Genomic DNA, 24913 nt, shown 5'->3' with positions numbered 1-24913 from the left:
CCAGAGTGGATGGGTGGTGTGCATAGATGAGAATCAAGCTCGTCAAAATATTGGTAACTGTTGAAGCTGGGGCATGGCGAAGTGGGTTCATCATGTATTCTGTCTACCTTTGTGACTCTTGGGAAAGTAGCCTAAGTAAAAGTAAAATTTCAAGTGAATAGGCCAGATGAAGCTTTTGTTTTTTTCAATAGTAACTGATTTATTTGACAAAGATACTCTTTCTTCACCTACTTCAATTCAACAGATTTTTTTTAACGAACGCCTACCTCATACAAAATTGAATAAGACTCAGCTTCTGCCTCTCAGTACCATCTGGTCAGAGAGGAGAAACTTACATTTGTGAAAAGATAACTGATACTAATACTAATATTAACACTCGTACTCATACTCATACTAACACTAAGAGCTAAATCGACAATATGCAAAACAGTCAAGAGCTATCACAGAAAAATTCAAGGTACAGAACACAGCGCATGGTATGCTACTTCTTTTTTATTTTTTTATTTTTTTTGCGGTACGCGAGCCTCTCACTGTTGTGGCCTCTCCTGTTGCGGAGCACAGGCTCTGGACACGCAGGCTCAGCGGCCATGGCCCACGGGCGCAGCCGCTCCACGGCATGTGGGATCCTCCCGGACCGGGGCACGAACCCGTGTCCCCTGCATCGGTAGGCGGACTCAACCACTGTGCCACCAGGGAAGCCCTACTTTTTGAATATGTAAGGAGAAAAATAAGAATTGCTAGTTTTATTTGATTATGAGTGAGTATAGAAAAAGTCGGGAAGGACACATAAGAGACTATAAAAAATCGATACCATTTAGGAGAGAAGCAAATGAGGGACAAGGGAGGAGCTTTTACTGAACACCTTCTCAAGCTTTCTGGTGTTTGAAAACATGTGAAGGTATGATTGCGTATCAAAAATTTTAAATAAAAAGTAAAATAAGCTCTCAGCTCCTCCTCCATATCAGACCAAATTTTTCCTCTATTAAAAACCCTTTTTTGGGGGTGCTTCCCTGGTGGCGCAGTGTTGAGAGTCCGCCTGCCGATGCAGGGGACGCAGGTTCGTGCCCCAGTCCGGGAAGATCCCACATGCCACGAAGCGGCTGGGCCCGTGAGCCATGGCCGCTGAGCCTGCGCGTCCGGAGCCTGTGCTCCGCAACGGGAGAGGCCACAACAGTGAGAGGCCCGCATACCACACACAAAAAACAAACAAACAAAAAAAACCCTTTGGGAATTCCCTGGCGGTCCAGTGCTCAGGACTCGGTGCTTTCACTGCCGAGGTCTGGGTTCAATCCCTGACCGGGGAACTAAGATCCTTCAAGCTGCACAGCGTGGCCAAAGAAGAAGAAGAAGAAAAAAAAAAGTTAAACAAACAAAGAAAACTTTGTGTGGTCCTATTATCCTTGGTATATAGTGCATAGTCCTTGTGGTGGCTTCTCAGGATGGGCACAATGTGGCTTCTGCATCCTCTCACCTCATTCATGCCCGTCACACGATTGTGCAGGCTCCCAGCTCGGCCACGCCTGCTCTGATGCGAAAAGCCAACGACCTCTTTGTTCTGCCTGGTTTATCCTTGCTCCCGCCTGGCCTCACCAAGCCCTGACCATTCAGGTTTCCCTGAGATGCCACATTCTCGGGCAGCTCATTCGGTAACTTGCTTTAGTCCCTTATGTCTCTATTTTGGTAAGGAAATGCGTCTAATTTGTAAGTAATTGTCTGCTTTCATCTTTGATACTCACCTGTAAACTCTACGAGAGCCAACTAGTCTCATTGTCTCCTGTGTTCCATCACCTATTTCCAAGCCTCCCGTCTAGTGGGGGTTGAATATAGAATAATTTCAGGGGCCACAGTTGTAGAAAATAAAGACACGGTCAGCTTGCATGTGTATGATATGTAGCGTGCAAGAGAAGATAGCATTTCTGTGAGAAAGGAAGATGGAGAGAAAGTGCTAGAAGGAGCAGACAAGGAGTGGCATAAAACAGCACCACAAGAAGTGACCCAAAGAATACTTTCTGAAGCAGAGGTCTTCTTTGAATCAATGTAATGGAGGGCACCCGAGAGAGGAAAGCTATGGGGAAAAATGGAAGTCCCGAGCTCATGGGACGCAGTGGGGATCACCTGGTGTGACACATGTGGAGCCCTGGGGAGGGACCTGCCCATGAAGCTGCTCAGGGCTTCACTCCTCTGAGCGGCAGGAGACAGGCCAGCCTCACTGCAGCCCCTCATGGACCTCCACGTCAATGATTTCTCTAGAGCTGCCCAGGGTGGGCAGTTACGGGTTTAATCCCTGGGTTCACTCCGTAGGACGGGACGTTCTTGCCCAGTGCCTCTCCTGTCTTCAGGAGGTGGAAACTGCACTGTCTGTTCAAGGCTCCTGAGTTGAGGACAGAGGATGCCTTTTCATGCCTGCTTTTCCCCCTCACAATTCTGATTCTGAGCAAGTTACTTTCTATCACTGAGCTTTTATATCCTCGCTTCTGTTCTGAATGTACAGGCTGTTGAGAAGGTGCCCTCATCTGCTCGGGCTGCAGAATACCACAGATTGGGGGCGGAAACAACAGAAACCTGTTCTCTCACAGTTCTGAAGGCTGGAGGTCCGAGATCAAGGTGTCTGCAGGGTTGGTTTCTCCTGAGGCCTCTCTCCCTGGCTTGTGGGTGGCCGTCTTCTCCCTGTGTCTAAACATAGTCGTTCCTTGATCTGTACCCTGATCTCTTCTTCTTATAAGGACACCAGTCAGATTGGATTAGGATCTACAACCTTATTTTACCTTAACTACCTCTTTAATGACCCAGTCTCCAAATAGAGTCCCATTTTGAGGAACTGGGGGTTAGGACTTCAACACATGAATTTTTGGGGGGTGGGGGGCACAGTTCAGCCCATAACAGAAAGCTAAATGAAAACCTGTATATTAAAACTTGGATAAAGCAGGCACTTGATCAGTGCTGGTTCAATTTGTTGACATTTTCAGAATGGATGTCGTCAAAAAGAACACAAATAACAAATGTTGGCAGGGATGTGGAGTAAAGGGAACCTTGTGCACTGCTGGTGGGACTGTAAATTGGTGCAGCTACTGTGGAAAATAGTATAGAGGTTTCTCAGAAAATGAAAAAATGAAAAATGGAACTACCATATGACCCAGCAATTCCACTCCTGGATATATCTGAAAATAACAAAAACACTAATTTGAAAAGATACATAGACCCCAATGTTCATGACAGCATTATTTACAATTGCCAAGATATGGAAGCAACCTAAGCGTCCATCAACAGACAAATGGATAAAGAAGATGTGGCATTTATATACATATATAATGGAATAGTACTCAGCCATAAAAAAGAACAAAATTTTGCCATCTGCAGCAACATGGACGGACTTGGAGGGCGTTATGCTAAGTGAAATAAGACAGAGAAAGACACATACTGTATGATATTACGTATATGTGGAATCTAAAAAATACAACAAACCAGTGAGTGTAACAAAAAAGAAGCAGACTCATAGATATAGAGAACATACTAAGGGTTACCAGTGGGGAGAGGGAAGGGGGAGGGGCAAGATAGGGGTGGGGATTAAGAGGCGCAAACTATTAGGTATAAAATAAGCTACAAGGATATATTGTACAACACGAGGAATATAGCCAATATTTTATAATAACTATGAATGGAGTATAATCTTTAAAAATTGTGAATCACTATATTGTACATCTGTAACATATAATATTGTACAGCAACTATATTTCAATACAAAAAAGAAAAAAATGTGTTGCTGCGTGTTGCTGCCCCGTATTTCGCTGGGATAACCTATGGTCCATGAGCGGGTATTACTGCAGCTCTGACTGGGCTGAACTGGCAATCACTTTGTTTCCTTCTGTTTCCCGCCCAGCTCCCTCACATCCCACGCCTGCTGTACCACCACTGACAAGGGGCAAATGAGGGCAGAGCTGAGAACTTTTTGACTGCGACGCTGCTGAATCAAAAATGGACTTGGTTGGGCTTCCCTGGTGGCGCAGTGGTTGAGAGTCCACCTGCCAAAGCAGGGGACACAGGTTCGTGCCCCGGTCTGGGAGGATCCCACATGCCGTGGAGCGGCTGGGCCCGTGAGCCATGGCCGCTGAGCCTGCGCGTCTGGAGCCTGTGCTCTGCAACGGGAGAGGCCACAACAGTAAGAGGCCCGCGTACTTAAAAAAAAAAAAAAAATGGACTCGGTGAGTCTCCTCCGACCACATATTGTTAGGGGTTTCAGGACATCGTCCAACTGTTGTCTTACTGGTCACATGCCCCGTGTCACTGGAGCACAGGTTCACAATTGTCATCTTAAGAACGAAGGAAAATCTGTCCTGAGCCGATGGGGTTGCTTGCGATATCTTCACAAAATAGCCTTTCGGTGTTTCTTCAGTTAACACAAAAGGAAGTAAAGAGCACCAGTAACAACCACTGAAAATATAAAGAAGAAGGGAGAGAGAGCTACTTGGTTCCGAAGATGAGAAAAGTGAAAAGGTCTTTTGAAAATTCTGTCTCTGTCCCCGCCTCTGTCCCAGGTCAGAGCAGCAGCAGCTCTGGCTCTGGGCCTTTCCTCTCGCTTTTCTCTCTTCCTGGTCCCACGTTCCTGCATCCTGCAAATGCCATCACCAGTTATGGATTCCTCTGAGTGGTGCTCTGGTGGTTCTCGGTCGCTCAAAATGTCCCTCCGGCCAGGGTTCATGGCTGTGGGCAAGGCCTGCCGGTTGGCACCCCCGCTTCTTCTGAGGAGAAGCAGGCAGAGGCTTTCAAGCCCATGGGCTGTTTGTCTGCAACCTTTGACTCTCGAAGGCCCCTTCGTTCTGCCGTCCTCTGCTCTTCTGTTTAACGGCAATTGTAAGTGTTCAAGGGGCAACCATGGAGGGGAGCGGCCTCAGCTAACGGGGCCAAATGACGAAATAAAGGTAGACATTTTCTCTCTCGTGCACAGCCCTGTCTATTCCAAGAGCATAAATAATGAATTTGAGGGGAAAAAAAATGAAGCATGAAACCTAAATGGAGGTTTGAAGGAAAGAAAATTTTAATTCTAGATTTTGGGGAAACAAAATTTCTGGTTGCAATTTTGAATACTCTTGATGGATGGAGTTGGCGGACGGTGACCACAGCTGCAGCGCAGAGAGGTCAGATGGCTTGCCAGGAAAGAGTGAAAACTCAGGGAACTGTAATGACGAGAAGCCCTCAAAGAGCTTTCAGGGAGCAGACAGACATGCTGGGAATCCTGGGAGCCACTGCAGTTAACATCTAGAAACAATCGTGGGACATCCTTGCCTGAAATACAGACCGACAGTGCAGTAGTACACTCTCAGTGTCTAGAGCATGGGCTCACGGCAAGCAAACAATCTGTGTAGCATATAAATGTATGCAAATATGTATACATTTGATGTATTTATATATTTAAATAAGTATATATACACATACATACTTACACAGTGTACGTGTATTAATTCTGTGCTGGTTAGAATAAAATCAGATGGGGAGGAGGGTGGCAGATCCCAAGTTTTTCTAGTCTCCATCCGAGCTGGGAAGGGACCAGGTTCCTGTCGTGCCTTGCCTGGCCCAGCCGCTCTCTTCCTTCTGTGTAAACTGTGCCACGAAGGAAAGGGGAGGCTGTCACCTTACTCAGGCTGCTACCAAGCTCTCTCTTCTTCAGCTGAAAAGAGCCTAAGATTTTTTTCTTTTAAATAGTATAGGATCACTTTAAATAGCCAGGTGGTCATGGTCAAAAGATGTTCTAATATTTATGCAGAGTTCATGGAAAGGAGCTCACAGCACTCTCAGGATTCTTACCAACCCTCAGGTGTTGCTGGGTGAGTGTGTGTGTGTGTGTGTGTGTGTGTGTGTGTGTGTGTGTGTGTGTGTGTGTGTGTGTGTGTAGGATGGCGGGAAGATTGGGTAGGCGGTGGAAGGAAGGCATGATCTTCTTTTTAAAACAAGCTGATAGGGAATTCCCTGGTGGTCCAGTGGTTAGGACTCGGTGCTTTCACTGCCAAGGGCTCGGGTTCGGTCCCTGATCAGGGAACTAAGATCCCACAAGCCACGCAGCTTGGCCAAAAACCCAAGCCCAAACCCAAACCAAAAAACAAGCTGAGGCGATGAGCATTTGTGCTTTTGCATCGTTTCCAGTAAGAAAGAATCCATATAGTGCAGGGGTCTCCGACCCCTGGGCCTCGGACCAGTACTTGTGCATGGCTGTTAGGAACGGGCCAGCACAGCGGGAGGTGAGTGGCAGGCTACGAGCGAAGCTTCCTCTGCTGCTCCCCATTGCTCCCCATTGCTCCCCATCGCCTGCACCATTCCCCCGCCCAACCCCGCCGTCTGTTGAAAAATTGCCTTACACAAAACCGGTCCCTGGTGCCAAAACGGTTGGGGACCGCTGATATAGTGGACTCCTAGTTGAGTGCTCTGTCAGGGAGGACAAAAGGCAGGAGGGGGAAGGGGGCTGGTCTCTTTTGCTGGCCGTGCTGAGGCCTTAGTTGGCAAGGATTTGAGAGGACAGGCGGAGAGGTGCTGTGTCACGCCGGGAGGGCTGGCTGGCTGGTCCCCACCCACTCCCTACCTGCTTCCCACCCATCCTGGTGTCAACTTCAAGCTGGAACACCCTCAGCCTTGTTCGGTGAGCTTATTTGACTTTGATTCCGTAGCTGCAGTGCAATACCAGGATACCCAACCGAAGTGCCACGTGATGTGAGAGCTTGCCCTCGTGGCGCTGGCCCCTGGGGTGTAGGACGGGGAGGGGGCGTCACTTCTTCTCTGTGGCTTTTCGGGCCTGCCTGGTCTGGCTGCTGTCACTCTGGGTGGCACAGGAGATGGATCAAGGGACAAAAAGAACTCCTGCGAGGCTTGAGGTGTCGCAGGAATTCTATTTACTGTCCCTGCATTTCTGTCTGGGTCTGATCCTGGTCTTGGAGGGGAGTCAGTAAACATGACTCCAGAAGTCTTGGCGTGAAAAGAAAAAACCCACAACAAAGCAGACTTTTTTTTTTTTTGGACAGACTTTCCCTTTACCTGAAGTACAGGTTTGTTGACTGTCAGGCAGTGAAGCTCGCACAGGTAGTCAGTCCCTTGTGTGGCCGGAGAATCTGCCATCTGGGTCTTCCTTTCCTGTCAGCCCTCACCCTGGTATCTGTTTGCTCCCAGAGTGTCCTACAAATCACAATAAGCGTGAAAAAAACACAGATGAGCCCCCAAGGTGCTACAGCCTAAGGTGATTGGGAACACAGGGGACAGTCCTGCCATCCAGCGGCCAGTATCCTGGGGTTTGATGGGTGTTTGTGAGATGGAGGTGACAGGACAGCGGGAGGGTGGAGAGCAGGTGGGGGACAGCCAGTGGCAGCATTTCAGAGCAAGATCCTGCTCTAAAGAGCTTGTAGCCAAGCTTGTAGCTTGTAGCTTGTAGCTTGTGGGCTCTGGGATGAGCCGGGACCTCTGGCTGACCTGTCCATTTCAGCTCAGTGTGTGAGGCTGTTGGCCGGCAGTTACTGTGCAAGAGGAACCTGGGGCAGAGGACGAAGAGGAGAGGAAGCCACGTGGGTGAAGCCGAGCTAAGCAGAGAACGGATGAGAGGTGGGAGAGGCCCGAAATCAGAAATGAGAGTGCAGGAGAGCGGCAACGAGGAAGTGAGAACGTGGGGTTCTGCAGAGAGGCGTTGTGATTTGGGGGCGGAAGACCTGGGTCTCACCTCTGCCCTTTATGAGCTGGGGAGCCTTAGGAAAGGGATTTACCCTCTCTGAGCCTCCATTTTACCCTCTTGAAAGTAGAGCCGATAACCTCCGTCCTCTGTCCTTCATAAGGATGGTGTGAGAATTAAATGAAAACATGAAGACCTTGTAAGACAAAACTCATGCTAACACCCTCCTTGGCCAACCATTGCTTGGTTCAACAAATTTGGTTAAAGAAAGAAAGACACAGGGGAGTACAAAACAGAACATAGAGAGAAGCTGATTAATCAAAGGAAGCAGGAGGGAGCCAGGTGGAGAATTAAGAAAGAACCAGATGGTGATGGTGTTGGCAGAGACACCAGACTCACTTGAAGATGCAGAAAGAGTGATGGGGTCCAATGGATGAGCAGCGATACCCGTGCTTAAGAGCTCAGTGTCAGCCCAGTGAGTGAGAGACAGGGCCCGGAGCAGGGGGAGCAGGGGAGAACCCCCACGGTGGAGACGGCGAGAGAAAGTCAAACAACACTTGGTCTTAGGAAACCTAAAGGCAGAGGCAGGAGGTCGCACACCGATGGGCAGACAGATGAAGTCATCTCGGGTGGGGTACAGTAGACAGTGAGGCAGAATGATGCAGGCTACCTTAGTTGAAATTTAGGGTAGCTGAGATCTTTATCCAAAATGGTAATCTAAGAAAGGGACGTATTTTTTTTTTTCAGGAGAGAAAGCCTTCACTGATTTGCTCTGAATCCAATTATTTGGTCCAAACTGGAAGATGAATCACGTGTAAGAGAGTCCAGAGAAGGAGAGTCCCATGTACAACTCAAGAGGAGGTGGGTCAAGCTTCTGTAATTCAGTGTCATGAGAGGTACAGGAAGAGGCTCTGGAAGGAGGTGACAGCACTGTTTAGCCTTCCAGGAAGGGGGCCAGTGAAAATGGGATGACTGTAGTTGATTTAAGGGGTAAAAGTTGAGAGGCACAGGACAAGCGAGGTTGAAACGGCTTCTCTGAGAGGCCCTTTTATTCCCAGGCAAGACGTTGCCGCTGCTGGGTTCAAGGGGGGCGGGAGGGATGATGGATTGCCAATGAACATATGAAGAATGAGGCAGAGCAGCATGAAACCATTTGTTTGGGCTTTATAGATTTTCTAATAAAAATGTCAAGGTTTTTTCACACCATTTCGAAAATGTCATCAAATGCAAAACAGTTCTCCTTATGCCAGTGATAAAGGCTGCATTTCCAATGGTAAATTCCAGCCCGAGATGCAATAACAAAGTTTCTCAGGTTGCCTCCAAGTCAAACCAGGGGTCAGGGTCAGTCCAGGACCCTTCGGGGTGACTCTTCACAGTAACTGACCCCTCCCAATAGAGCCCAGAACTCTCCTGACTGTGAAGTACTGGGGGAGTAAGGCTTAGTTAGCCCAGCGGGAACATCCCTGAGAACAGGGAGCCATGTTTGGTGAGTAAAGTATGTATCTCTGAGCCTCTGACTCAGGCTTTGTCTGCGGTAGCCGTTAGAGAACCTCTCCGTGGATTTTCTTGTCTCTAGACTCTCCTTGCAACCTGCCTCACACACATCCTCAAAGTCCTTCTTCTTATTAATTGTTATTATTTTAATGCATCTTTAATCAGGTAGCAGCCCAGCTCAAAGACCTTCAATGGCTCCTCCTTGCCTTTTTTTGGTCTTCATTTTTCATAACATTTTAACGTAACCCAAGAAATCCAAGATATTATCGTTACAAAGTATGATCCACATCAGAAGAAGGAATAAGATGTTTTATATCCTATGTTTGTACTGAGCTTCAAATCCAGTGTGTGTTGCATAGTTACAGCCCGTCTCAATTTTAAAGTTAAATTTTATCAGTTATACTTCATCTTGCGTTTAGCTTTCGTAAGATTACATTTCTAAGAGAAGATTCACAAACCAAGTTGTCCAAACATACCTTAAACATTGCCAATAACTGAATAGAACATCAGGTTTTAGAGTTGACTTTACACTAGTTAAATTTGAATCGAATTTTTAAAATCTCATTCTCATTGCAGAGTACCATCCCACCGTAGGGCTGGACCATTCACTCCCCTTTGTCTTTCATATTAAGTGCAAACTCTTTTGACTGGTATTCTACCCCCTAATTCCTTTGCAGCCTTATCTTCTGCAATTCCTGGGCATGGACCTCATACTCCAGCCAAACTCATCCAGCCTCTGTCCCCACCTTTCACATTTCCTGTTCTCCACTGCAGGGCCTTTGTCACCCCCTTCATCCAGGGCATTTTCCCTTCACACCGTCTTTGCCTATTAAGATCCTGTTGCTCCTTCCGGATTTATTTCAGAAGTCACTTCTTCCATGAAGTCTTCCCTGATTTTCTGAACTGTGATTCTGTCAACGGTTATTTCTCCTTCCTTTTTATCCTTCAAAGCACATCGGTGCCTCCAATGAATCCCCTGTGACCTGTGTTCTAGTCTAATCCGAGATGCTCATCTCCTTGAAATTGAAGTAGAAGCGGCCTCACACACTTTCCAGCCCCCTACACTCCATCAGCTGCACCAAAGCTTTCTCAAGTTGCCTCCTTGTGGGCCACCAGGATTAGGGAAGAGTGAAAGCTTTCCATTTAGAGTCAATTTTCTTTTGGGGTTCATCTCTGTTAAGTTGACTGGCTAAAAGGACCATACGTGGAAGAAAGAAAAGAAAAGCAGGGAGAGCAGCTGGGTTTTGACCTTGGTCTGGTCTAGCACATCAGATCTGCTGCCCCACATTTGACTTTGGTAGATGTCTCTTTCCTGGGCGCAGAGGCAGAGGCCAGGAAGGGACTTGCAAATATGCTGTCTTCCGTCCCTGGCGGGTTCTCTGCAGCTCAGAGGAAAACACTTAAAGGACAAAAAAAGAGAGGGGGTTTCTGAAGGGACTCTGTTTCACGTGTGGGACTTCTAGGGGGGCTTCTAGTGGACCAGGACTCTAGGGGGTCCTGGTCCAAACACTTCCTCTTGGATCCTCTGAGCGTGAGGGATTTTAAACACCGGAAGGGCTTACTTCCATGATCCAGGCAAACACCGGAATTACAGTCTTTGACTTAAAAAAATGTATGGATCTGGGGAGTGGCCAGCAGGAAGGCAGTAAGTTCTATATGTACTGTCTGGAAGGCATAGGGGTCAGCTCAACAGGCCTGCCACCTTCTGCATCCCAGGAGCGATGGAGTGTTGGTGGTTGGATTAGCGACGTCTAGGCAAGAGTTTTGCAGCGTGCAGGAGGAAAACTTGGAGAAGCGTAATAAAACAGCTCCCGGACAGGATTTCCAGGGGGCAGGAAGCCACTGCTAGGATAACTGACGATAGCTTAGTCTGTTAGTCCAGAATTTGATGGTCTAGTCCTAGATCGACCAGTGTTTTATGGTAGAATCCTGAACATGTCCACCTCATGCCCGAGTTCTCCATATGTAGATGGGATTGTTGCCTGACATTTCTGGCAACCTGGCCAAACATTATGACTGATTTAGCTTCGAGCTTGAAAGCCTTGCACCCCCTTCCTCCCTCCCCCCTCCTCCCTCCCTCCCTCCCTCCCTCTCTTCCTTCTTTCCTTCCTTCCACAGATATTTATTAAATGCCTGCCAATGACCGGGAGGATACAGCAGGGATCAAAATAGTCAAACTTCCTAACACATGCTAGCAACAATTAGACAAGAAAAAAAATATTTTTTAATAATAAAAAAATAAAATACTTATTTTATATATATATAATAATTATTGGGTATTGGTATATAATACTTATTGGGTAGTGATAAATGCTCCAAAGAAAGATAAATGCTCCAAAGATAAATAAAGATGGGTGAAGGGACAGAGAGTTCTATTTGGAACTGAACAATGTAAAGAAGATTCATCTGTGGGGTGGCATTTGGGCAGAGCCCTGGAGGAGACTCGGGTGTCATTGGGGGAAGCGCAGTGGGACCTGCAGAGGGAAGATTTGAGTCAGGCAGTGTGCTGCCAGCTGTGTGACCCTGGGCAAGATGATAGCTTCTGTGAACCTTGTTTCCAAGGTTTAAAATAAAGCTAATGACGCCTACGGGAGATTAAAATGCCAGGAGGCCTGGAAAGGCTTGGCCTGCAGTACAAACTGGACCAGGGTGCATGCTGTCAGGCTCGCAGCCTGCAGCCCGGGTGAGCAGATTGCTAATCACCCCACTCTTCCTCAGGACCAAGTCAACCCTCAGTCTCTCTGGGCCTCTTTCTCAATCAATACAAACGGGAAACAACCCTTGGCCCCTCCTCAAAAGAATGCAAAAGGGCAGGTGAGGTAGCAAATGCAAAAATGCTTTGAACCAGCTCTTCGGATAAAGGTCTGCAGAGGATCAGAGCACGTGGGAGAGGCCGGCCCTCACCCCGCGGGACTTGGCGGCAAGGACTCCAGCACCAGGACGGGTCCTTTAAAAACGTGGGGTTTAGACCGAGACGGAGGGAGACAGATTTGCTAGCACAAGAGAGAGCTGGGAAGAGAGCCAGTCCCGGGGCGGAGGCGCAGCAGAAGGGCGGCTCCGGATGGCCGCCAGGAAGCAACAAAGCGGCAACACAAACAGGAAGCAGGACCGCTGGTGACAGGATGGGGCCCTGCAAGAGCCGGGAAGAGCCCGGAGAGGCGGCGGGGCCGCCGGGATGCTGGGGGAGCAGGCGGCCTAGGGCAGGAAGGGGCTGCCTCTCCGCGCGGGGAATCCCAAGTGAAATTGACGTCTCCATCTAAGCACGGAATAATGCACCCTCTTACACTTTTCTTAAAAATGCAACAGAAAGCTGCCTACTCTGCAACTCTCTTCCCGCCACCTCTGTCGGGAAAGGGTTTTTCTGCTTCCCTTTTACCCACTTACGTATCCACCTCCTCTTTAGTGAAATAGCATCGCACCCCGGGCCTGCCACCACCCTCTGCTGATTTCAGAGGCTCGGGGGAACCAGAGCCTACCTTATTATTGGGAACCTGCCGGTAGGGGCATCTAGCAGATGATTGACTCCCAATGAGAACAGGATCTGCGTCTAGAATAATATGAGTAGATTGCAGATTGATTCATGGGACCAAGCACGGAGCAGCCCAAACTCCATTCTTTCTTCCGTTCCATCTCCGACCTCCTGTCAGTCTCAAAATTGATAGAACAGCCTGAAGCCATTGAACAGAGTTATGTGGGCAATCATCTTTCTAATTCTTGCATATAGGTGCCAATATGTCAAGAGGACCCAGGCGAGGGGACACCAGGGTGGCTTTATTTAACATGATGACAAGCAAACGCTTGAATAGCAAGGAGCTCATGAGCTTTGCAGCAGCAGGAAAAAAAAAAAAAGGCCCCTGCATGGATGCCTGCCTGCACTCCAGTAGCCCTGCACGGTGCAAAAAAGAGATTGCTAACAAAAAGGTTATTCAGCGGCTCCCCGAACAAATCCAAAGGTAACAAGTATGGATGGAGCAGATGTCAGGAGACTGAGCGCTATTTTGGAAAACTGCCGAGATATTTAGAAACAGCGCTTTCTTATTAACCCAAGCATAATGCTGAAGGTCCTTTAAGATAAAACTTCCCAGAGGCCACCTGTATTTGACATGGCGATAGGATGAATGCCTGAGTGTCCACTGATACTGGAAATGCTTTTAAGAACCAGCCTCAACTGATGGTTCTGGCACAAACAAATCACGAACTAATTTATGTATTCCTGCAGCTGCACCCCGGCCGAGGCGCGCAGGCCGATTCACAGCTGACTGGCGCTGCCTCATTCTTTGCAGATTTGGCATTTAACTGTAATTAAGATTTATTGTTCACTAGCTTGCAGGTCAGGGCGAGCATGACAGTATGGGTAACTTTTCTGTTTACTAGTAAAATGTCTGGTAGGAGGAAGCCTCAAACCTTCCAAGCAGAACTTGACGGAAATAAATAGCACCTCTTCACTCCAGGACTGGCGCATGACCGATTTTAATCAGACACGAGGGTTCTCTTTAAAGGAGGGCAGGGAGACATCAGAAAGAGCTAGTGAACTGTACTGTTGCTTTTGCCCCAGAAGGGGACGGGCCAGAAGCCAAATCAATTACTGCTGATCTTCTGGATTTGGGGAAGGGATTGTATGCTTGGTGTGGGAGGGAGGCGCGGATGGAGACCTCGATGCCGACAAAGGTTCTGCAGAGGCTGGGACCTGTGAGCCTTCACGGCCCCTTCTTGCCACCGAGAGGAGCATCATTCCTCATCTCTCTGCGCTCTCAAGGATGCCCTTGGACCAAATCAGATGGCCGGAGGGGGAGGGAGGCAGGGGTTCAGCAGTCAGCGGCCGCTCACCTGCTTTTACAGTCTGTCTGCTGAGGTCCTGTGCAGGTGACCCACGACACAGTGGGTGTGAATGAACAAACGGTCTGTAAGCAGACAGATGAAGAAGGACATCTCATCCCTCCTGGTTGATTAGAAGGCAGAAATGCTGAAGCATAATGTCCTTCAATTTTCTAGCATCTATAATTTATTATCTATTATTGTTTGTCCTCCTTGGGGTCTTTTTGTCAGTGCCTACGTGAAATAAAACATTACTCACATGAACCAAGATTTAGACCCTGATCTTGTTCTGTTTCTCTTGTTTCCTGACAGAGGACGGGAAAGGAAGAAAAATCCTCTGCTCTACGGTAGCACTGTTGACTCCAGAATATAATTTTATATGATCTTGTAAACTTATCTCTTTGTATCTCACCCTAAACTGTACATCATTCAAACTGTGGCTTACAAAAATGCACACAACACTTCAGGAAAAAATTAAGGGTAAATGAGTGAAAAATTGTGTGATTCCTGGCATTTTCTTGTTTCATGTTGTCTATTAATATTTGAGCTACCAGTTCATGGAAGTTAGAGAGGGTTAGCTGTGGTCTGCAGTGACCCAATACTTCCCCGATTGCCTTAATTAGAGCACATTTGTTTTCCTCTTTACCAGAAAAGGATCTCAAGATTCTAAGAAGTATAAGAGATCTTTTGTTTTGACATTAAGAGGAGGCTGTAAAAGCAAGCATCTTTCCCAAAGGTAAAAGGGGGAAAATGGGTGTGAAATTCATTTTAACGGTGGAGAGAGACAAAATCTGAAAAAGGACTTAAAAGAAAACTTCCTAAATATTTTACCAACTGAAGGTGTTTTATAGTCCTAGATACCAGATTTCTAGTCTTGTGGAATTCAGTTCAATTACAGCGACGCTGAATCACAGAAGAGGAAAATACAATTGCAGGAGGGTAGATCTGAATATTTAGATCCACTTGTTAGTGGTGTTTTAACCATTTAAAGGAAAGCCAGACCTCCGTTTCACTGAAGTCACTATCATTCGTTTGATTTTCAGATCTTGCCAGTTTAAGTCAGCCAGTTTAAGTCATTACTTGCCAGTTTAAGTCATTACTGTATCCCAGGGACACTGAGACAGGCACAGAGAGGTTCGAGAAGTCTCAACTTGACCATAAATGCGAGCCTAGTGTGCCGAGCCACAGGACTCTGGTCCTTGGTGATGCCCTGCAAGGTGATCTCAGAGAACACAAATGTCGCTCCACAGCGTCCCGAGTTGCTGATCTAAGCAAAGCATGTTGATAAACTCGGGCTCCGGCTTCTCTGGATGCAGACGGGCATAGAAAAGGACGTGGAGGATGCTGCAGCCATTTAGCGGACAGGACGCCGTAGAGCCCGCTGCTGTTCAGTCCAGACAACGGGAGGGGGAGAGAGGGAGCCGCCGTGGCTCCAAACAGGTGGGCAGCTGGAGGAGAGTCACTCTGCTCTCAGCTGGGGGCGGTTTGTGGAGGAAGGGAGGTCTCAGGAGCTGGTAGAATGATTTCAGGAGACAGCTTGACGAGATGGGACAGGGCAGGATTCCAGGCTCAGGGACTCCTGCCCTGAACGAAGGAAATCTTGAAGGAGGGAAGATGCTTAGCTGAAGGGGCAGTGGGAAAAATTCCAAAGACGGAAAAGGAGGACTTAGCAGAGCTGCTTAGATTCTCAGCGTGTAGGAGATCCTCACCCACTCAACACAATCACTGTTTCCCCATCTTTGCTGAAAACGTACTTACTTTGTTACATTGCTCGGGCATTTATGCTTTGTTTTTTAAGAATAATACTGTGCCCACATAGGTCGCCTCATTCTTAATGGAATGTTAAAGAATGAGACATGATTCATCAAAGAATGCCCGGAATAGAGAGAAAATGGGTCAGAACCCAGGGAAAATAACTCCATTGTTTGAAAATTTAAAAAATGTGTTTGGGGGGGGGCGCCCACGGAATAATTCTTATTTCCTGAGACACTAAGCATTGGGAATTTCCTTTTACAAGGAGGAGAATAAGCAATATCTTCAAGGAAGGAACATAGAGCCGTCAGAGATTTTAGGGCGCTTTAAATAGATACTGTGGAATTATCCCTTAAAAATGCTGTAGGAATGTTGACGCCTACCAATAGTGTGTGAGACTGGCTCTTTCCCAATGTCCTGCCGAGGAGTAGAAGTTATCAGTACTTATGACATCATAGGCCAAGAGCTGGTGTCGTGTTTAATCCTGACCTTCTCTGATCGTGAGGATGAGTTCTATCCTAAATCAAAATCACCATCTAGACTGAAATCTCTCTCATCTATCTTGACCACTTGTAACTCTTCTGTGAATTGCCTGTTCAATCCCTTTGCCCATTTTTCTCCTGGGTTCTTTGTCATTTATTATTTTGCAGAAGTTCTTTGCATATTAGGGACACAAGATTCATGCAAAAGAATGCTCACACCATTGTACCCTGGGCTGCATTCAGTAGAACTACCTTTCTTTTTAAATTTTTCTTTTATATTGAAATAGAGTTGATTAACAATGTTGTGTTAGTTTCAGGTGTACAGCAAAGTGATTCCATTATACATGTACATGTATCTATTCTTTTTCAAATTCTTTTCTCATTTAGGTTATTGAGTATTGAGCAGAGTTCCCTGTGCCCTATAGTAGGTCCTTGTTGGTTATCTATTTTAAATATAGCAGTGTGTACATGTCAATCCCAAACTCCCAGTCTGGCCCTCCCCCCATCCTTCCCCCCGGTAACTGTAAATTTGTTCTTTAAATCTGTGAGTCCAGAACTGCTTTTCTTTCTTTTTTTTTTAAATAAATTTTATTTATTTATTTTTGGCTGAGTTGGGCCTTTGTTGCTGCATGTGGGCTTTCTCCAGTTGCGGTGAGCGGGGGCTACTCTTCGTTGCAGTGCACGGGCCTCTCACTGCAGCAGCCTCTCCTGCTGCGGAGCACAGGCTCCAGGCGCGTGGGCTTCAGCAGTTGCGGTGCGTGGGCTCAGTAGCTGTGGCTCGTGGGCTCTAGAGCGCAGGCTCAGTAGTTGTGGCTCACGGGCCTGGTTGCTCCGCAGCACGTGGGATCTTCCCGGACCAGGGAATGAACCCGCGTCCCCTGCATTGGCAGGCGGATTCTTAACCACTGCGCCACCAGGGAAGCCCCTGGAACTGCTTTTCTTAATTTGCCAATTTAACAGTCTAAAAAGGCCATTTCAATGTTTGTGTCTATATTTGTTCGCTTATTAATGAGATTAAACATTTTTCATATGTTTATTAGAAATTTATATTTCTTTTGCAAATATCCCCTTGCCCATTTTGGGGGGGGAGGTGCTGACAGTGTTTTTCTTACTGGTTTGTAGGATATGAACCCAGGGCCTATTATTCGTGGTAAATAATTTGTCATTCAAATTTTAGGTACTTAGGTGTCCGTGAGCTTTGTTCGCAGGGGGACTTCTGGCTCTGTGGACTGACTGGGTGAAGGTGTATGTTTCAACACTGGCTGTATTCTCCTTAAATTTGCAAATCAAACACAATTCACCATCCTGACGATTAATTTCCTTTTGAAGAACACCCAGTCTGGTCTATATAAGAAATGGTATTTCTTCTTGTAATGTGGCTTTGACCATGTACCATATAACATAGTAACTCTGGCCTTCTTGTGCGAAAGGTACATTTGCTTGTATTTATTACCATTGAGCTGATGAATTACAATGCCTCTGCCTTCTCCTCTGTCCACAGGAGCTGGGGGCTAGGGCAGGGTGGGCAGGGAGTAGGGATCGGCAAGTAGAAAGCAGAATAACCCCCTGCGGGGAAGGCAGGGAAGAGGCGTGAACTTGGCCTCGGATGCCGTCAGCATCTTGTTCCCTTTGTCTCTGCCTCTTGCTGACTTCTGACTTCTGTCCTCGTCTCATTCTCTCCCTTGGTTGGTTGGCCTTCTTCATGTGTCAGACAACATCTTGAACTTTTAGCCCCTGGAAAGAGGGAGACTCTGTTCTCTTTTCATTGCATCCTGCAGAAAGCACTCTCGAGGGCCCAGTTTGGGTCAGGAGGAGGGATATGCCAGATAAAGTAGAGGATGTCCAAGCAGATGAGAGTTTCAGAGAAACAGCTCATTATTTTTTAGTTATAAGTATCTCCCCAAAGTTGCATGGGCTATACTTATACTACAGAGTTATTAATTGATTATCTAAGATTCAAGTTTAACAGGACATCCTGTATCTTTATTTGCCGAGTTTGGCAACTCTAGTCAGGAGTCTGCTTCTGGAACAGTCAGCTCAGAGCCAGGGAGCTGGGGCTCTGTCTACCCTCACGTTGGTTACCAGTGTCCAGTGGGCATGTTCTCGCTGCTGCCCACTTGCCAGTGGTGGGGTGTGGTGTTCCCTAGACAACCCAGTGGGTGTCTGCCACACCCACCCTACCTCGACCGGCTGTCTCTCTGTGCGGCTGGCCTTTCTGCCAGCTCCCTCCCGTGACTCTGACTGCCTGACCGCACCCCTTCTCACTAGCACTGTGCTCTGTCATTCGCTGTCACTGTTAACCCTCTCGGTCTCTGGTCCCCATGATGTGGTGTAAGCCACATGAAGAGCAGGGTCTGTGTGTGTGTAGGGGGGCTTCTTTAACGCCCCCTGACATTTCCTTATGGTGCCAATGCACACCTGGTTGTAATGAATTCAGCCCAAGGTCCCTGAATCTGGGACATCATTTTCCTGCCATCCCTGTCCCCGGGACACCAACCTTACAGGAGACCCAGCACTTCTCCCCGGAGGGCACATCTCAGCACTTACAACCTGCTCACAAGGACGCGTGTGCGCTTGCCCTTTCTGCTTCTCCAGCTGTGGCCTGTGCGGACACACACTTAGCTTTGGCACTTTCCATCCCAGACAGGTCACCACCAAGCCTCACGCGCATGCAGGGGCTCAGCCCTAGATGTGGGTAGCTAGTGTGTCAAGGTGACCGCACCAGCATGAGAATCCTGTCAGGACCATCAGAGACAGGCATGAGCTCATCCAGGGAAGCTGGACCCAGGATGCTCCAGGGTGGCCTGTTAACAGATGCTCCCACAGGGCGAGGTATCCAGGCCCCCTCCCCCATGCTCTCCTCCACTCCCCGCGGCTAGCTTGCGCTGACTCTCCCTCGCTTCCCTTCCTTTGCGAGAGCACTTACTATATATCGGGCACCTCCCGTACTTTTTCTTTTCATTTTAACAACCCCACAGCATAGCCATTTGTGTTTAAAAGCGAAGCCATTAGGAAATGAGAAACATTAAGGAAGCCCGGCCAGAGTGCCGGCTTTGACCCCAGGTCTTCGGGCGGCAAAGTCTGCATGTGGAAGCACCGTGGGGTGCCAGCCCTCCGCAGATGCAGGGCAGGTACAGGGGTGGGTGGGGAGGGCAGAGCTTCGGGGTCGGTGTCCTGGGCAGGACTGCGCGGCCCAACTTGGCACCGCCTGTGCTGCCTCTTCCCATCCACGCCAGCACACCCCCCAATCCGGCAAGTCACCACCTGTCTTCACGCTGTCCTTTGTTTTTCATTCATTACGCTGTAGGTTCACTGCCGCATCCCACATCCAGGGAGGCATCTTGACTTTGCAAACCAAACATGTCCCGCTTGCTCTGGAAGACGTGTCGTCTGGAGAGGTTGCCCGCAGACTGCTGCGCTCCTCGCGGCTCAGGGCTCTTGGCAACTGCGGTCCCAGAGGTGGCACTCCCTGCCGGGGAGGAACCTCGGCCTCTCCCTGACCTCCGTCTTCTTTTCCCTCGCCGTCTGTCTTGGAATCCCTCTCCCATTTGCATCGAGGGTCTTGTCCTGCCGACCTCAGGACGCCCCACCCTGGGCAGGGAGAAAGCAGCGTGGCTTGGAGGAGGTAGGGGACAGACAGGCAGTGCAGGGTGGGCCGTGTTCTGGCCTCAGGCCTCACTCATCCCAGCCTGAGCCTCCCCGGAATCACCGAAGGCCGTAGGCTGGCAATTCCTCAGCTCCAGTGGCCAGTTACATCAGCCAATAAATACAGGTGGAAAGAGCAGAGGTTCCTTCCTGGCCCCTTTCTAGAACCTTCCTTGAACCACACGATTCCAATCCGCAGCTGCAGCTGGGAGTGTGTTTCAGGGACTTCATTTCAGACAACAGCCCCTCCTTGCTCAGCTCCAAACTGCATTCTGCATCTCCTGTCTCTCTCTCTCTCTCTCTCTCTCTGGGTCCCTCGGTCATCCTCTTTCCAGGCTTCAAAAAGGGGAAGGGTTTGGGAAGCAAATCCAAACTCTGATTTTGTGTAGGGAGAAGGCTTTCACATGAAGAAATAAAAGAATATGCATTAATAGCTCAGAAAACAATGGTAATATTTAATTAACCTTTTGGAATGGCTTCTCTGCAAATCTGCACGTGTCAGCTCCTCTTCCGAACAGAGGGACTGTGTGTACCTCTGCCAAAATCAACATGCTGGGTCCGTGCTTTTCTTCTGTGGGGATTTCACAAGGGGGTGGGGTGGGGAGAGATGCCCCCTGCCCCTCCCCCCCCAAATCCGTTGTTTTACTTTAAAAATTCATGCGATCCAGCTGCCCTCGTCAGGGCTGGATGTGGCCTGCGGTGCTGCACAGCTGAGGACCCCAAGTCACAGGCTGGCTCTCTCTCCTGTCATTGCAGCAGACAGGCCGCGGGCTCCTAGGGGAGTGCGGGTCAGGTCTGATGACAGCAGAAATCAACTCCTCGCACTTGGGGCTCTCGAGCATCGTGCATGTCCACAGGACAAAGGGAATTCAACTCATCTGCAAGTGTCAACGCTCTGGCTTTTTTAGTGATCTTTTTTCTTTTAAAGGTGGTGTGCCCCTCTCATGGTGTGACATGAGGCATCATGTCATCCAGGGAGCACTGGGGTTGGCTCATTAAAATATCACCTGGTTGAAGTAAATCTGTGTGGATGGGATTGTTTAAGGTATTCCCCTCGTGGAGCTGGTGTGTCAGGCTGAGCACACTTGTTACTCCCATCATGGGCTAAATGGAAACACCTCCTTTCTTGCTCTGCACCCCATACCTGCTTTAATGAGCAGGTCTCACAATGTAATTAGAAGCCTGGGTTGATGGGTGGTAACTAATATATTTCATTTTCCGTTACCAACAGCAGTAGCAGAAAGAATTGGGAAGGGGGATATTTTGCTCTTTGGGACTTCCAGAAATTAAAGAGTGTGCACATCAAGAAGATGGATGTGGAACAGTTGATTTGTATCCATCAATGAAGCAATAAGATGCATTTTGAAATGTTAAAAAGATTGCTGTAACTTATTTTTTAAAAAAACGCCTTTTTGCTGTTGCTTTTATTTGTTTTGAACCATCAAGGAAAAAAGTTTGGGGATTTTAAGAAACATGGCAAATCTGCCCAGCTTTGGGTAGAAAGGTTCAAAGCCCATGAAGACTTGATCAAGGTGGAAGATACACAGGTGATCAGATGAAGCAATTATTTGACTGCTAAGCTCTCTCCTTTCCTGATCGGAAGGACATAGCACAGTTGGGTACACCAGTTGCAAAATGAGCTTATCTCTGTCACTCTAGCAAGATCAAAAGATGTAGGGATCAAGAAATTAGGCTTGACTGTTTACAAGAGCCAAGACATGGAAGCAACCTAAATGTCCGTCAACAGATGAATGGATAAAGAAGATGTGGCACATATATACAGTGGAATATTACTCAGCCATAAAAAGTGAAATAATACCATTTGCAGCAACACGGATGGACCTGGAGATTATCATACTAAGTGAAGCAAGTCAGATAGAGAAAGGCAAATACCATATGATATCACGTGTGGGATCTAAAATATGATACAAATGAACTTACTTACAAAACAGAAACAGACTCACAGACATGGAAAACAAACTTATGGTCACCAAAGGGGAAAGGGGGGGAGGAATAAGTCGGGAATTTGGGATTAACAGATACACACTACTATATATAAAACAGAAAAACAACAAGGACCTACTGTATAGCCCAGGGAATGGTATTCAATATCTTGTGATAATCTATAATGGAAAAGAATCTGAAAAAGAATATATATATATTCTTTGCTGTACACCAGCACACTTTGCTGTATACCAGAAACTAGCACAACGTTGTAAATCAACTGTACGTCAATAAAAAAATAAAATAAAAACACAAATAGTAGAATACTAAAAATAAAACAAGAAATTATGTTCGAATGTGTGAGATCTTCCCTGAGATGATGAGGACAGTGCCTTTCCAGAAGAAAAAGTAGCTCATCAGTGAGGGTCCCGCGTGGAGCAAGATGTGACCATCAGTGACTCACCTCACACAGCAAAAGGATGAGAGCATCTCAGTGACCATAATGAGCCAGAAGTGTTACAAATATCATGTCTTCTGGTAACAATTGCTGGGTCAAGAGCCAAGGACTTTTTAGTCCCTAAAAGCGTGGAAGGTAATAGGAAGTAAGCTTTCCTGGAGGCAAAAAGAAAATTCACGGTTTGTTTACCAGCCTGCACTTAGAGACTGCTTAGCGTATTCACGCTTGTTCTCAGCACTTACATGCCTTATCTCATTCGATCCACGTAACAAACCTATGAGGTATTTACTGGTGTTAGCCTGACTTTACAGGTGGGGCCTCTGAGGCACAGAAGGGTTAAGAAACTTGCCCAGGGTCACACAGGAGCTACTGATCTGAGTAACAGTTGAAGAGCCGAGTTGAAGAGGAAGGTATCCATTATATCCACTGGTCTATATTTTTTAAACGGCTTTCTCGTTTTATCTTGTCTTCATTGTGTTTAGTAATCGGCCTCGGCTGCTCAGCCTGACTTTCACAGACTCTGGTAGTGCTGAGTGTCTCCAACGTCAGGCTCTTCTGAGAAGCCAGCCCCACTCCTGCATCCACCCCAGGATGTGAGGCAGAAACAGGACAGATCTCAGATTTTGGGGAGAGCATATCCCACTCAGGGACAAAACCCAGCCAAACTGAGAAATGAGAGTGAGGAGGGCAAGGGGTTCTGTGTGTGTGTGTGTGTAATATCCCCTCCCCCTCCCCCTCCCTTCCCCTCCCTTCCCCTCCCCTCCCCTCCCCTCCCCTCCCTTCCCCTCCCCTCCCCTCCCCTCCCCTCCCCTCCCCCTCCCCTCCCCTCCCCTCCCCCCTCCCCTCCCCCTCCTCTCCCCCTCCCCCTCCCCTCCCCCCTCCCCTCCCTTCCCCTCCCCTCCCCCTCCCCTCCCCCTCCCCTCCCCCTCCCCCTCCCCTCCCCCTCCCCTCCCCTCCCCTCCCCTCCCCCCTCCCCTCCCCCTCCCCCTCCCCTCCCCCCTCCCCTCCCCCCTCTCCTCCCCTCTCCCCTCCCCTCCCCTCCCCTCCCCTCTCCCCTCCCCACCCCTCCCCTCCCCTCCCCTCCCCTCTCCCCTCCCCACCCCTCCCCTCCCCTCCCCTCCCCTCTCCCCTCCCCTCCCCTCCCCTCCCCTCCCCTCCCCTCCCTTCTCCTCCCCTTCCCCCTCCCCCTGACAAGGGAAGCTCAGCTTCAGGAGGGAATTAGAAAGGGAGGCAGGATGGCAAACCAACAGGGACACTTACTGGTAGACGAATGAGCACGGCTGCCATACTGGACTTTCACCATGTGGCCCAGTGCTCCATCAACCACTTTAGTCTGCAGACTTGAGTGCATGTAAGTAACTTCAGTAGTCCTGAGAACTGGGAAGGACCTTAACACAGGACCTGGGAGAAGGACCTGATTTCTAGCCTGGGCATGTTTCAGCCATCCAGAGTTCACACACAATATGGCGAGCCGGGCAATTTCTCAATGAGGAGTAGCAGCACATGGATGTAATACTATGGGGTCCTGCAACCCAAAGTGTCTTATGGGCCACGAACGCAAAGTGGCCTCATTTGTCTCTCAGGAGGTTGATTTGGGGCCAGGGAGTAGTCTCTTCACCAAGGGCTCTTTCTGACGTTGAAAACCAGAGGCCACCAAAGGACAATGTGAGTAGCAAAGTCATCGGTGACTGCGGATGGTGGAACTCACCACCACGCCAAGGGAATTCTTTGGTGTCCCACGTATTCAAGCCTGTTAATTCCCCGAGCTGCTAAACGATCACAGTTAGTGATTAGCACTCTTGGAAAATCTAAGTTGACTCCCAAGACGTGGAGGAAGAAAACTGTATGTGCATACAGAACAGTGGAGACTCTGTGTGTGTGTGTGTGTGTGTGCGTGTGTGTGTGTGCGCGCACGCACGCATTTGTGCAGGCAAGTGGTGAGAAGCTGAGGGTTTGAGCAGTTTTCCGAGATTCCCCAGAATATGGAAGGCTTGTGATGCATATGCGAGAGCTGACAAGTACACCAGAAGGTGAGGAAATGGCTGGAAGCAACGCTAATGCCACTCCATCTGGAAGGAGGGATACTGTTTAGTACGTCTGGAAAGTATTATTTCTGCAAATAGCTCAACCTCTATCAACTTTCAGGCAGGGATCCCGATCTGCTGCCAAAGTGAGATCTCCCTGACGGCTCTGTGGTGGGAGCAGCTGAGCGAATGAATGGACAGCAGAAAGCAGGAACTCTGCGGAGATGGCGGCCGTGAAGGTACCACACGGCAAGCACCTGCCTCTCTCCAAAAGCACAGCCGGGGCTTCACATCACATTAGGCCAGGGCTGTGCTCGGGGAGGGCTGAGCCTGGTGGGATTTCTGGGCTCAGCAGCCATCTCCCACAATTTCTCACCATTTCTGGGCTCAGAAAAGCCCCCAGTGTAGTTAGCCAAATGGCTTTCCTGCATTGATTTTGATACCCCTGGGTATCTTGGAGGAAATTAAGTCCATGTGTTTCTGATTCCGTTGCCATTAGCACATGAAAACGCTGTTTTGTGAGACTTATGGGATGCCGTGGGTGCCTTCGCACGGTGCTGCTAAATGCCGTAAAACCGTCTAGCCAGACACGAAGGTGCAAGAAGCCGGGTGCGTTCTGGTGCCGCCATTTCCCTGCCTCTCCAGAAGGCAATGTGTTTTT

General features: G+C 48.4%; 1 protein-coding gene across 1 annotated transcript in view; it reads left to right on the top strand.

The window, feature by feature from the left end:
- Window positions 1–24913, top strand: part of CHD7 (chromodomain helicase DNA binding protein 7) — a 444235-nt gene that overhangs the window by 277798 nt on the left and 141524 nt on the right. The window contains exon 40 of the mRNA XM_067712237.1: window positions 8387–8500. The gene's annotated coding sequence lies outside the window, so the exon portion shown is untranslated. The remainder of the gene's footprint in view (window positions 1–8386; window positions 8501–24913) is intronic.

Source organism: Pseudorca crassidens, chromosome 17, assembly GCF_039906515.1.
Source record: "Pseudorca crassidens isolate mPseCra1 chromosome 17, mPseCra1.hap1, whole genome shotgun sequence".
Taxonomy (NCBI): domain Eukaryota; kingdom Metazoa; phylum Chordata; class Mammalia; order Artiodactyla; family Delphinidae; genus Pseudorca; species Pseudorca crassidens.
The sequence above is the reverse complement of the archived record's forward strand: the minus strand, read 5'-3'. Positions and strand labels throughout refer to the sequence as shown.